Source organism: Lissotriton helveticus, chromosome 11 (genome assembly GCF_964261635.1).
Source record: "Lissotriton helveticus chromosome 11, aLisHel1.1, whole genome shotgun sequence".
In the NCBI taxonomy this organism is placed as follows: domain Eukaryota; kingdom Metazoa; phylum Chordata; class Amphibia; order Caudata; family Salamandridae; genus Lissotriton; species Lissotriton helveticus.
In genome coordinates, this window is record NC_136072.1 from 212,859,265 (window position 1) to 212,874,184 (window position 14,920).

A 14,920-nucleotide genomic window follows, 5' to 3' on the forward strand; every position below is an offset into this window, starting at 1 on the left:
TTTCACATTGTAGGTAGTCGTCTAGGTTTACACCAGTAAAATGCAGATGTTAGATTCCTAATGCAAACTTGACTTACTCCCTGTCTTTGGATCACACCCCAGATTTGACTGCTCATTGAAAATATCGGGAACTGGTGCTTTTGTGTTATTTTAGCACGGGGACATCTACTCTGCATATTATTCCCGTTAGTTGTTCTCATTTGTGACAAATTTGTTTTTGTGGAAGCTATTGCTGGAAAACGGGATATCGGCTGTTTTCAATAGGTTTACAATGATGTGACAATTTAAAATCACTGAAAAAAAGTAAAATAATTAGAAATTAGCTTTTAAAAAAACCTTTGAAATTCACTGAAAAAACCATAGGTTTCAGGGACGTTATAGTTAGAAATTAACATTTAAAAACCATAGAAATTCACTGAAAAAAACATGGGTTTCAGGGACGTTATAGTTAGAAATTAGCATTTAAAAACCCATAGAAATTCACTGAAAAAACAATGAGTTTCATTGATGTTATAGTTAGTTGGACATTTCACCCATACAAAACCATTGAAATTCCGCCGTTATAGTTAGTTGAGCTAACTATAACTTGCGCCCCGCAATGCACTGCTGATGACATCACATATTACATCATTCGTGACATCGTCGGTGACATCACTGATGACATCACTGATGACATCATCCACGTGAAATTCTGATGCACCGCCTCATACCTCAAAAAAACCTTTGTACACCCATTCTAAAATACAGACTACATTTTTGAAAGAATAGATATACCAATATCAGTCACTAAGTACGCATTCACAGATTCCTAGGTCTACCAACAGGTCATGAGATTCATCCATTCAGTTAGTCATAGATGCACTGACTCATCAATACAACACTATTATAGGCACTCATACACCTACACAAACACTCACACATCACCACTCATCCAGAGTTACTCAAACACCTAGTCAGGCATGCAAAGAATCAATCACACTTCTATTTACTCACCTATACAGTTAAACACATACAACCTCACTTTCTCATACAGATACTAACACATACTTACTCTCTTACACAATCAGTGATACAAGATCACACTGATCAAATACAACCACTCTCACAATCACTCTCGGTTCCATCCCCGATAATTGTAGGAGGGGATTTTAATATTATCCTCAACCCAAAGGTGAATCGGCTCCCTCGGGGGAGACAAACAAGCCTGCCAAAAATGAGGGATTGGTTAGGGCTATGTATAAGAGATCTGAGTCTAGCGGACATCTGGAAGGAGAAACAAACAATATAATTTCACCTTTAAGAACAAAAAACTGGGTATACAATCAAGAATTGACTATTTTCTTGTAGACCAAGGCCTAGTAGAAAGAACACTGAAGGTAGTGCATATTCCAGCATACCTTTCGGATAATTCTGCTGTCCAGATTACAATACAACTGAAGGATAGCATCTTGGGTTCAAGGTGGACAATGGACTGTACCATCCTCTCAGACCCTCAGATTATCGAACAGCTCAAGCAAGAGACGGATTTCTATTTTGAAAACAACAAGGAGGGCGCCTCAATACAGATTACATGGGATGCGTATAAACAGTGATTAGGGGAAAAATCCTTAGCCTGGTAGCGTATAAATCTAAGGGGATTAAACAGAAGATCTATAATTTAGAAAGTAACATCAAAGCCCTTGACCTACAGATATCAGCGGAAACAACACCTTTTAGTAGAGAGCGTCTGGAGGTGGACAGACTAAAACAAAAAGAATCTCTAACAGAAATACTGGAAGATAGAGTAAGAGAAAAATGGGAAGCTAGCAAACTGGCCCACTATGAATATGGGGAAGGATGCGGAAAAATGCTAGCATGGAAAACCAAGACCGATCAGTCCAGAAACAAAATAGCTAGCATCGACCCTCGTAACGCCTCAAATTCGAGCTCAGAGGAGGCGGTAATAAGACAGGAGTTTACAGCCTTTTTCACAGATCTCTATATGGAAGATTGTAATCCCATAAATGAGGAAATGAGATTGTTCTTGGATGCTCAGAACCTCCCAATCCTATCCATTGAGGGGAGAGAAGAACTCAATGCAGAAATAACAAATAATGAAGTCGAGGAAGCCATAAAAATCTTAAGAGAGGCAAAGCAGCAGGTCCAGACTACCTCCCAAATGAGTTCTTCATAAAACTGAGAAAATTACTGGTTCCTCCACTAACAGCTCTTCTTAATGCATTTTTTTAAAACTTTGTTTATTTGCATTTCATTAACCACTTGGCTGCTAAGGGGTGTGCATGTAGGTCCATTGACTTTCCATTGAAATCAATGGGCCCTACATGACGAGTTACCCTTGTCATTAGCACTGAAGGGGTTAAGTTTACATCATATATACTGCGACAAATTCTTTCCACTGTATCATGTGCATCGCAAATACATTTTTCATCCAAAACAACATAAAGCAGAACATCATGAGCTATGTATAAAAGTATCTTAGTATTGATCCCAACTAGATTGCTGCTTAGCAAAGGTACATGGGTAGAGAGTACATTCACATATCAATGGCAGGTGATAGCCTCAGGTAAGGTGCAGCCCAAAGGGAATATCAGATTGCATCGAGTTTAGTGTACATTTCTTATATATCAGAATGTGGGGGGGGGTAGTACACGGGGGCCGCGGGCTCCAATGCGGGCTCTAGGTGGGAGGAGATAGCCCAAAGCATCAGAGACAATGTACAGTGTAACTTGACATCGGGGCAATGGCTGGTTCGGTAGCCTTAAATTTCTTCAACACTATTGTCAGGGCATCCTAGACCACTGTAAGAAGGGTTCCCAGATATCTCTAGGTCTAGAGGCAGTGGGCATCAGCTCCCAGAATGTTCCTAATAGTGTGTGCCCATAGCTCATGTCTTCCAGCCATGCCTTGAGTGTGGGTAGTCTACGTCTGCCCCATCTGATAACAACTTGTCTTTTGGCATATAGAAGTAGTAAGGCATGTAGTTTCCTCCTCTGTGGTATTGTGTTGTGTTGTAGACCAGTCCCAGTATGCCTAAATGTGGTATTGCTTCGTCATTCTTGTCGAGGATTTGGTTTATGGCTAGGAATATATCTGACCAGTACTTTGCAAGTTTCGGGCAGCCCCAAGCCACATGCAGGAACGTAGCTGGTTCAAACCCGCATCTCCAGCACCTAGCGTCAGGTTTCAAGCCCATGCGATGCAAGCTAACTGGCGTTCTGTAGAATCCATGTAGGAATTTAAAATGAACAAGGCGCAGCTTATAATTGGGGGAAAGATCTAATTGTTTGCAACAGAAGTTCCATTGGTCCTCATCTATCGGGAGGTCTAATTCAGTGTTCCATAGCTCTAGCGATTTTGGCCTGACTATCGGGGTCTGCTCCTGCATGGCTACATATAACCTGGCTACCAATTTCTTGGGCGAAGCCCTAGCAAGTATCGCCTGTAGCGCCTGAAACTTTGGGGGGGGCCTTCGGGAAATTATCGTTAAGCGATTGGCACGCCAATTTGAGTCTATGGTATGTGAATTGTTCTAGAAATGGGACTTCACCCCCATCCACACCCAACAGTGGAGGGCGAAAGGTGCCATCTGGGTATAAGTCAGCAAAGGTCAACATCTGTGCACCATCAAGTGTTGGTACCCGCCCTCCCACCTCCAGGCATGCTATCATAGGGTTATCGCGGAGTGGTATTGCAGGTGCATACATTTGTGACAGGTTTGCTAGTTTTTGAAGTGCTCTCCAAGCCCATCGTAGCGTGTCTGCTGTGTCGACATCTTCCCTAGGCCTACTTGCTTTCTTGTATAGTGCCACCGTTAAAGGCAGTGGGGCTACCGCATCCTGTTCCACTGCCATGTGTGGCTGGTAGGGATTTTGGTATATCCAAAAATGTAAGAATTGGGCCTGCGCACATAGTGCATATAGCTGCATGTCTGGGGCGCCCAGCCCACCTTGGTGTAGAGGCAACGTCATCAATTCGTAGGAGACTCGTGCTTGCCCACCCGCCCATATTAGAGATAGCAAATGAGTACGGACACATCTGAAAAATTGTGTGGTGAGTGGAATTGGTATGTTTACGAAGAGATATAAAAATTTCGGGAGTACGACCATTTTTGCCAATGCGATCCTACCGGCTATGGACAAGGGCAGTTTGGACCACAGCACTACCTTTTCTTCCAGCCAAGAAGTTGCCCTACCAAAGTTCATGGACCATATGTCCTGCAAGTTGCGGCAGAGCCATATACATTGATATTTGACTGCTTTAGCTTACCAGCGCAGCGGGAACTCTGATGCCACTTCTGGTGTGCTATCTGTCAGCGGGAAGATAACAGATTTGCCCCAGTTAATGGACACTCCCGATAGACCCCAAATGTTATAAATTCTCGTAATACCGGGTCACGGTTCGCCGAGGGATTCAATATATACAGGGTTAGGTCGTCCACATACATTGAAATTAGTAGGCAACGGGAGCTGAAGCCTATGCCTCTGGCCGTGTGGTGTTGGCGGACTCGGGCGGCAAGAGGCTCCATAGCGATGGCAAACAGGAGGGGTGACAAAGGGCAACCTTGTCTGGTGCAACGGCTAATCGGAAACGTTTCAGAAATCAGCCCATTCACTCGCATCCTAGCCAGGGGGGCCGTGTACAACAGTTGTATGCGTTTTATGAATAGGGGACTGAATCCCATCCGTGTTAAAATGCGAAATAGGTAGGGCCACTCCAGGGAGTCAAATGCCTTTGTGGCATCTAAGAATATAGCAGCGGCTTGCACCGTGGGATGTAAATAATGTAAGGCTGAGAATATAGTTCTCAGATTGTGGGATGTCGAGTGGCCGGGTATAAATCCAGACTGGTCGGGAAGCGCCACAATCGGGAGAAGCGGCTGTAGGCGATTGGCCAATAACTTCGCATAAATTTTGACGTCCACATTTATAAGTGATAACGGACGGTATGAGTCCATCTCAACCTCGTCTTTGTCAGGTTTAAGCAGCGTCATAATCAGCGCCTCGCTCATGGAGGCCGGCAGTAGTTCAGTCTCGAGGGCCTCCTCATAGACTGCGTGTAGTTGGGGGGCTAGTTTGTCCGCATATGTCTTATAGAATGCTGTCGTTAGGCCATCCGGCCCTGGGGCCTTATTAGGGGGGAGACTTTTTATGACTAGCTTTATATCCTCAACATCATATGAAAGGTCCATATATTTGCGGTGTGCGTCGCTAAACCACACCAGACCAATCGAATCTAGGAATGCCTGAAAACCTTCCACGCATTCCGTCTGTGTGGCCGTGTAAAGCTTAGAGTAGAAGTTCCGAAATTCGCCCAGAACCTGTGTTGGCCCCAGTGCGGCATCACTCTCCGGAGTGTTAATCGTGTGGATGTAGGGGGAGGAAGTCGACTTGCGTATCATTGCAGCTACTGTCCGCCCAGGCCTATCTCCCTCGCCATACCGTCTCGCCTCAGCATGTTTTCCCAAGAATTTCAGTTCCCGCTGTGCTTCCTCCGCAAAATCTATCAGTTTCGCTTTTAGGTCTGCCGCCACCTGGGGTGTGCTCTCACTACAGAATTTCGTATCAAGATTTCGTATTTGTGTTTAGATATCTTTTAATGTGCCTCTGATCGCTCTCAACACCCCGGCCTGTCGCGCTATGCATTTTCCCCTGATTACCACCTTGAATGCATCCCATAAGGAGGCAACTGCAGAGACCGACCCAGCATTTAAGTAAAAATATTCCTCAATGTCAGATCTGAAGGTTTCTTTGAACGCTTCGTCTAATAAAGCGTGCGGAGGGAGTTTCCAACTAAACGCTTTTGATGGCAAGTCGGGGAGTTCAATTGTCAGCAAACAAGGAGCGTGGTCTGATAAGGATCTAGCCATATGGCGAGTTGCCACTGTCCAGGACGCGACATATCGCAACACCAGCCAATAGTCCAGTCTGGACCAAGCAGCATGGTATGAGGAGATACATGTTCCCTCCCGCAGATTTGGGTGTCGGAGCCTCCAGATATCAACCAGATTCCCTTTGGCCATGAGGTCATGCAGGGTCTGAGTCGCAGCAGGGTGCAGCGGTCTCGGTGATCCCTTTCTGTCAATTGTGTCTTGCAGTACTACATTAAAGTTTCCTCCAAAAATAATGGTGTTACACTCTATCGAGGCCAGCTTAGCCCAAAGTCCCTGAAAAAAATCGGGGGAGTCCACATTAGGCCTGTACACAGCCGCCAAGATCACCGGCTTCCCTCCCAAGAGTCCCTGCAGTATAATGAATCTACCTTCTGGGTCAATGTCTACCGCACATTCTCTCCAGTCCAGGCCTCGGCGCAAGAGTATAGCAACCCCTCGCGCGTAGTTAGAATAAATTGCAGAGTGGATATTCGACCACCTACTGTGTCTTAAGCGCGGTGATGGTGTGGTATTGAGGTGCGTCTCCTGTAAAAAGCATATGTCTATGTGATGTCTTGTTAGATAAGCGTGTATTAGGCGCGCCTTCCTACCATCGTTCATCCCCCGTACATTCCAGGTGAGGATGTTACATTGGTTAGTATCAGTTCCCATCGATATATTCCAGTCCCTCAAGGCACGTCCTCACCTTTGCGTCTGCACCTCTAACCACCAACAGCAATGGGTCAAGTAATTTACGAAAGCTCAAACATACGGAAACATCTTCCAACCCCTCCCATCCCCCTCCCGCCTCAACCCCCCAACTAGGTTGTGACAAACCCCCCCAAAGCCACTTAAAAAGTGGAAATCTTTAAACAATGGGAACAGCCCCTTGGAGGCATGGGAGCTCAAGCGTACACCCCTGTTTGCACAGGGTGGCTGAGCCTACAAAGAGTTCTGGCAGCATGGCCATCCAATTAGTTCAACAGTTAAAGAGAAATCGCACCGTAATGCGGACCAGGTGTCGGGAAAGTCTTTGCCTAGGCATCTTAGTAACAATCAGCTCTATACCTGTGTAGCGAACTGAGGCAACCCACAATACATTACCAGAGGACCCGTAAGTGTCCACCACAGGGAATGCGGTGAGCTCCACCCGCAAGACTTTTAACATCAGTCGTAGTCGCTGAGCCGGTCTGGGTCTCCGGAACCTCCAACTTTCGGCGTTGTTTTCTTTTTCGGGCCACAGATGTCCTTGGCGAACTTGAGGGCTGACTTAGCATCCATGAAAAAGTGCATAGTTCCGTCATATGATACTTTTAACTTGGCAGGATATAGTAGCGCATATGGAATTTCGGCTTCAAGTAGCAGACGCTTCGCTGGTAGGATTTCTCGCCACGCCGCCTGGACCGCCGGTGTAAAGTCTGGATACAATGAGTTGGTGTTTCCTTTGTGTTTTATTCGTCCCTTCTCCCTGGCCAGTCTGAGTACCGTGTCTCTGTCCTGGTAATTTAAGAATTTAGCTAGTATGGGCCAGGGCGAACGTCCCACTGGTGGCTTGGGCCCCAGAGCCCTGTGTGCTTGCTCCACCACAAAGACTGGGGACAGATGAGGGTCGAAAAGTTTGTGCATGAGATCTGACACGAAGACTTCCATCTTAGGTATCGCTGTAGTTTCCGGAATACCCGTTATACGGATATTGCTGCGCGGAGAACGCGCTTCCATATCGTCTGTTTTCGCGCGTATGACCTCCAGTACTTTTTCCATACTCATGATCTGTCCTCTGGTTTCTTGCTGGAATTCGTGTTGTTCAGTATGGCGGTTTTCAAGGCAGTGCAGCCGCATTTCATGAGTGGCTACCTGAGTTTTGACCGAATCAAGTTGCGAGGTCAAAGTGTCCAGCTTCGCATCAATGTTTCGCAAACTGTTGCGCATTTCTAGCATCAGGGACTTTAGATCTTCTCCTTGATTGCCATCGTCTTCCGCGCCCCCCGCCGCTCCCGAGGCTTCTAAGTCCTGCTCAACAGGCTTCAACGGGCGCTTATTTTCAAAAGTAATTTTGGATTGGCGTGTGTCGGCTTTGCCCATGGTTGATGTACCCAATGCAGACCCTGCAATATGGTGTTTTCTTCAAGAAAGTGACGTTATAGAGGGCAGGTCTTCGTGTGGCTTGGCAGGTTGCGTTTGTTTCGCCCTCAAGGAACAACAGATCGGTCTAAAGAGTGGCGCAGCTCACGGGGTCCAATAGCTAGTGCCCAGACCCCACCGTTGTCAGTTAGCAGGTGAGTGTATTTGGGTTCCAGCCGGTCGCAAGAGGTATCGCCAGCAGAGGTAGGCCTCTGGATTTCCTGCAGCGGGGGCAGTTTCCCATGTATAACACTGAGGAGCTAGCAGACTGGCAAGGATATACGGACATGTAGTGGGGTCACTCATGCAGGGCACGTCCGTGGGTGAGGGCTAAACCAGCAGGCTAATCATCTACACATCATGTCCAGATTTATGGTGCAGGGGGGACGTGCGGCTCTTGTTGTGGTCTGTTAATTCCACTATCAGCACCCTACCCGCTCTCCTCACCTCAGTTACCAGTTTGGTGGCACTGTGCAGGAGTGCCTAGTTTCACGGGCCCTCCGATCGCCTCAGATCTGCTCAAGCTTGCGGGATGAGAACCACACGACGGCCCTCCAGGTGCTGAATCAGGGTTCGAGCAGTGTCTTGTCCCCTGCGTATGAAACCGTTCTGAGCGGGTGTAGATAGTGCCTGCAGCTCACGGCCGGTACCCTGTTCAAGCGGCCAGGCCCGGTCATTTGGAGATTGCGGCTCGCGGGACAGATCCAGCGCTGCCGCCCCAGGCCTCACCTCTCACTATCTCATTGCCAGGATCGTCACGCCAACAAGCACCTCCTCCTCCGGGTATGAGGGACCAGCGGGCAGCAGAGAGGGGATATATGACTCTCGGCGCGTCCTTCAATCTCCTGTGACCTGGGCATCTACAGCACCGGGCTCGGATACCCGCGTCGTCCAGCGAGGATCGCCCAAGGGCCTGGCCGCACAGGCTCCTCCCCCCGATTGCCGAATGCGATCATGTCGGAGCCACGAGTCGGGCATCAAATCTCCCGAAACTCGGCCCACAGGTGCTCACTGGGGTCCGGTATCAGGTGCAATATCTTTAAGGCCATGCAGTTAGGTTTTGATGCGGATAATGGCAGGATTTTGGGCTCAGCCGGCGGAGCTCGCTCAGAAAGCGGCCATCACGCTGCCTGGCTAGCCACGCCCCCTTAACACCAACAATGCTGCAGCAATTTCCCCTGAGCGCTGGCACTCATTTATTCCCATTGTTCATGACGAGCTCAGCTCGTCATGAGCACACGAGCAGTGTACTGCATTACGAGCTGAGCTCGTCATGAGCATGGAAGGGGTTAATGCAATTTTTTTTGAAAAAGGTGATCTCCCAGATTCGTGGAATGATGCCACGATTTCTGTCCTATTAAAACCAGGCAAAAACCCCAGAAAATATTAATCAAATCGCCCAATCTCTATCCTGAATTGCGACTATAAGATCTATATGCAAATGATGGCAAAAAGATTGGGGAAAATAGCAGGTTCACTGATTAATAACGATCAAAAGGGCTTCGTGGCAGGAAGACACCTACAAGACCTAACGCACGACCTGATCGGGGCAATTGACCTAGCTATTAACGAAAATCTTCCCCTATCCATAATTACCATCAATGCAGCTAAAGTGTTCGATAGGGTTAATTGGGCTTATCTAAACGAAGTGTTAGAAAAAAGTAATCTGGGAGAAAATTTCCAGGCCATGGTGAAAAAGATCTACAGAACTCCCAGGGCCACAATTTTAATCAATGGTAACCTTACGGAAAACATCCAGATAAAAAGAGGAACAAGACAGGGGTGTCCCCTTTCCCCCTTACTTTTCAATTTATATATTGAACCGGTGGCAGAAAGTCTTAGAAATCACCTGTCAATATCCCCTTTTTCTTACCAAGGCTGGGAAAAGAAGATTGCACTTTATGCAGACGATTTAACGATCTTCACCAGGGACCGGAATGGGTCCCTTAGTGCAATAGAAGACACTCTGCGCAACTTTGGGAAAATCTCCGGTTACCAAATCAATCAAGTCAAAACTGAAACCATGAGTTGGAATGAACATACAACTAGCCCTTATAACAAGGATAAAATCAGATATCTAGGTATAGATCTTGTTAAAGACCTAGATAAAGTAGCTCAAATGAACATCCACAGAATTGAAGGGGAAGTAAGAACGTTGCTTAAAGTATGGGGTGGCTTACCTTTGACACTGCTGGTCAAGTCCAATATAATAAAAATGTCAATTATCCCGAAATTTACCTTTGCTTTCAGTACCATCCCACTGGAATTTAAGAGAAACACAATAAAGAGAATTCAGGGAGAACTCATAAGTTTCATATGGTCTTCGAAAGGATCCAGAATTGCATGGAGCAAAATAAGAAGGATAAAGGAGCAGGGGGGAATTGCCAGCCTGACCTCCTGGAGTATTGTAGAGCCTTCTAATTTAAAGCTAGTAGGCCTTTGCTAAACACATATAATAATTACCCACCATATCTTCAAGCAATGACCAAAGGAACCAGCCATTTTCCAAACAAATTCGGTCATCCGAAATATTTCAAAAAAGAGAAGCTAAATACGTTAAAATCTGCCTCAAAATTATGGTATCACATAAGATGTACCCTGGACATACCATATTTCAGCGACTTGGCCCCAATATGGGAGTCTCCAGGCACACCGAACTGCCTTGAAGACAGACTCGCACTCACTCTAAAAACAGCTGGAATAGAAGATTGGGGGCAACTAATGTCCCAAAACAAAATAATTGACTGGGAGATACTATCCTTAACAACAAACGCTTCTTTAGCAAAATTTAAATATTACCAACTCTCAAGCTGGGCAAAATCATTAAAAGAAACCAGAAGGGGAAATCTAACTTTAGAGACTGAGATGCGGAAAAAGGAACCCCTCCTTAAAGAAATTTCCAATTGGTATTGGGCCCTTATTTCAGCAGGGGAGGAGAAATTCCAGATTCCAGAGAGAACCTGGGGGAAAGAACTGCCGACGCTGGACGTAAATAACTCATGGCAAGTATCTATGAATAAATGTTGGTCAATTGTATCATCTGCCGCCTTAAAGAGGAATCATCTATTCACTACCCATAGAGCCTATTGACCCCGAAAAGGCTTCCACATTCAACGGGGCCACAGTGAAGAACTGCCCAAAGTGCGGATTGCAGAAGGCGGATGACCTACACATGTTTCGGCAGTGCCCCCACCTCGATGGTTTCTGGAATTAAGTGGGTAAGACACTAAATTAGGTATTAGGAAGACATCTGAATGTTACTATTGATTTAGTTATCTTTGGGGTAATGGGTTCCAATGTCTCAGAAAGACTATCCAAAATACAAGAAAATGTGTTATTCCTATTGATATTACTGGCCAGAAGAGAGATTTGTGTAAAGTGGGTAAGCCCAGTCCCAACTCTTCATGGAGAATGACTGGCTTCAATATTAAAAATCTATCCATTGGACAAAAGAAAACCACCAAGGAAAAAGTACACATTTTGGGAGATATGGGAAACTATCAAACGAATTATTACATTTGAGGTGCTGGTAATTTTGTAATGGTTGGCTCAACCTCTCATAGTCCAATGATTATGCGATAGCAATATGAAACCAGGTGAAGGCCTGCCAGAGTAGCCAGGATGGCTAGCTCAACCCCATCGGTAAAACCTTCTATAAAGTAATGGATATAAGGGGATCCCTTACTCTTTAAATTTCACAGGGGAACTGCCTAGACCCAGAAACAAGGCAGTGAAGGAAAACGACAAAGAGAAAAGGGGCCCGATAACTGCTTATTAACACTATTGCACAATGAGGACCAAAAAAAAAAGAAATGTCATCAGTGATGTCATCAGTGATGTCAGTGACATCATCAGCAGTGCATTGCGGGGGTGCGAGTTATAGTTAGCCCAACCAACTAGAACGGCGGAATTTCATTGGTTTATATGTATATATATATATATATATATATATATATATATATATATATTACCTACTGGCGGTCGCCAGTAGGTATATATAGTTAGGATTTTTTCTCTATGGGATTTTTGAAAATTCTATGTCTAATAACTTTGGCGTTTGTGGACGGAATTGGCTGAAATTTTCAGGAAAATGGCACATTTTGTTTCTGAGCAGCCCTTGAAAATTTGGGGGGGGTTCGTCAAGGGGGGGGCGAGAAAAAAGGGGGGTCCCAAAACGTGTTTTTAACATTGAGTTTTCCATAGGGCGGTTGGCCTCACTTTTAGCCCGAACGGCTGAATGGATTTGCACGAAACTTGGCAAAATTGTAGGGACTGGTAGCCCGATGTGCCTTTTGTAGGTCTCAATATATGTGCTCCAGTGGATTTTGAGAAATTAACGTTTAAAAAAAGATATATATCTGTAACAGCGGACCTGGCAGCGTCCCAGGACGCGTACTTTCCGCGCAACGGAGCTTTGTGAAGCGAAGCTGATTGGTTCTCCGGCGTCTGTCAACATTCCAAAAAGTCCGTAGCGGCCGCCATCTTGTCTCTCGGTAGGATCGAGAGACAAGAGGAGGTCAAAACAAAGGGGGAAATAACTATAAGGGGGCATAGTAGATCCTCGCTGACCCCCTAGGTTTGATGTGGAGGTTTTAAAAGGGCCCCGCGGGGCAAAAAAAAAACAAAATAATAATAATCGAACGGCTGAATGGATTTGCACGAAACTTGGCAAAATATTAGGGACTGGTAGCCCGATGTGCCTTTGCTAGGTCTCAATATATGTGCTCCAGTGGATTTTGAGAAATTAACGTTCAAAAAAAGATATATATCTGTAACAGCGCTCCGCTTCGCGTACTTTTCGCGTTACGGAGCTTTGCGAAGCTGATTGGTTCTCCGGCGTCTGTCAACATTCCAAACAGTCCGTAGCGGCCGCCATCTTGTCTCTCGGTAGGATTGAGAGACAAGAGGAGGCCAAAGCGAAGGGGGAAATGACCATAAGGGGGCATAGTAGATCCTTCCTGACCTCTTAGGTTTGATGTAACATTTTGCCAAGTTTGGTGTAATTCCGTTCAGCCATTCAGGTTGTAGACGTATGTAAATGTCCTATGGAAAATTGCATGGGGAAAACACATTTGAAAGTGTTGAAATTTAGAACCAATTAAAATGTTACTTTGGTTTTGTATTTGTGTGTGATGAAAGTTAATTGGTTATGTATATATGTCAAATGAGAGGAAACCACAGCCATTTTGTGATACTACTGTCTGAGGTACATTTGTGAGGAATTTTTGGTGGTGAATTTCTGGTGTTTGATTTACACAGTACTAACACTTCTGCTACTTTTAAAAAGGTGAGTTGTTAATTTGTAAGGGGAACTATGTTGTACACTTGAAGATAATTTGAAAAATGTTTTCTGTTATTTATTTGCAGTCCTTCTGTTATACTAAATACTTGATAAAGTTAGTTTTATATTATGTATTACTAAAAACGATAAATGAAAGTGATTATTTTTTTCTGCAATTTACAGCAAGCAATTTCAAAATAAAATGGCTCACAATGAAGAGACCGTGGCAATTTCTTTTGAATTGTCCACTACATTGATTGAAATTGAGAGCACCAATAATGAAATATTGTCACAAGGAGGACATGACTTGTATGATTCCATTAGATTGATTGAAATGGACAGCACCAAGAATGAAATATTGTCACAAGGAGATGACTTGAATGATTCCACTACATTGATTGAAATTGAGAGCACCAATAATGAAATATTGTCACAAGGAGGAGATGACTTGTATGATTCCATTAGATTGATTGAAATGGACAGCACCAATAATGAAATATTGTCACAAGGAGGAGATGACTTGAATGATTCCACTACATTGATTGAAATTGAGAGCACCAATAATGAAATATTGTCACGAGGAGATGACTTGAATGATTCCACTACATTGATTGAAATTGACAGCACCAATAATGAAATATTGTCACAAGGAGGAGATGACTTGAATGATTTTTTTGATCAATCTCTTGATGGCGAATTTATCGAGTGTTTGGAGACCATAGAGTTACAAGAATCATCATTGGAGACTTTTAATGAGGACATTGCCGATGAGGACATGTTACTAGTTCTTTCAAATTTAGAAAATTCTGAAGAATAAATTTATATTTAGAAATCAAAAATTGTTTGAGACATTATTCATTTTTATTTTTAATTTATGAGGTTGTAGCGAAGTGATTGTAGTATAAAATGAGACTTATAGTATAGAGTGCAACATTTTTATGTTACATGGTAAGTTTACTCATATTTACTTCCCTTCTGCCACTATATTATCTCCAATGTGTATTTGACATCTCTTCTTCATCTCCGGCCTCCTTTCTCTCACTGTGTGTCTCCGATGCATCTTATCGCTGCTATTTGGTGTAATTACAGAAGAGAGTAAAATAAAATAGTTCGAACGTGAAAAGGGGGCAAAGTAGAGTACTCCTCACCCCCTAGGCCTTTTTAGGCGGTCCCAAAAGGATCAGTTTCTGCTTTCCTGAGAGATTATGGTATGAGTTCCATATACCACAATAACTTGCATTACAACATGCAAGATATCTATCTCCTATTACCAACTTTTGGAGATATTCGCGCTAAGCGCGAATATCTCCAAAAAGTAACACCTGCCCTGAGCAGTTCTTAGCCATGTTATCCAATGGGAGGTGGATAACATGGCTAAGAGCATTAGCTCGGTAATGCATGAATATCGCTGAGTTTTTAGCGATATTCATGCATTGCGGCCGTTTATTATCGCATTTGCGATAAACCTTGATAATAGCAAGGTTTATCTTCGATAATTTCTGACGATGCTTAGTGGTAAAAAATTGGTTGGTAAGCATCGTTAGCGATAAATATCGCTTAACTTTGGTAATATGCCCCAACGTCTGTTAACGTTCGATTCGAAGGAAATGAGGAAGTGTTGAAAAACATTGTCTGCGCCATCTTGCCTT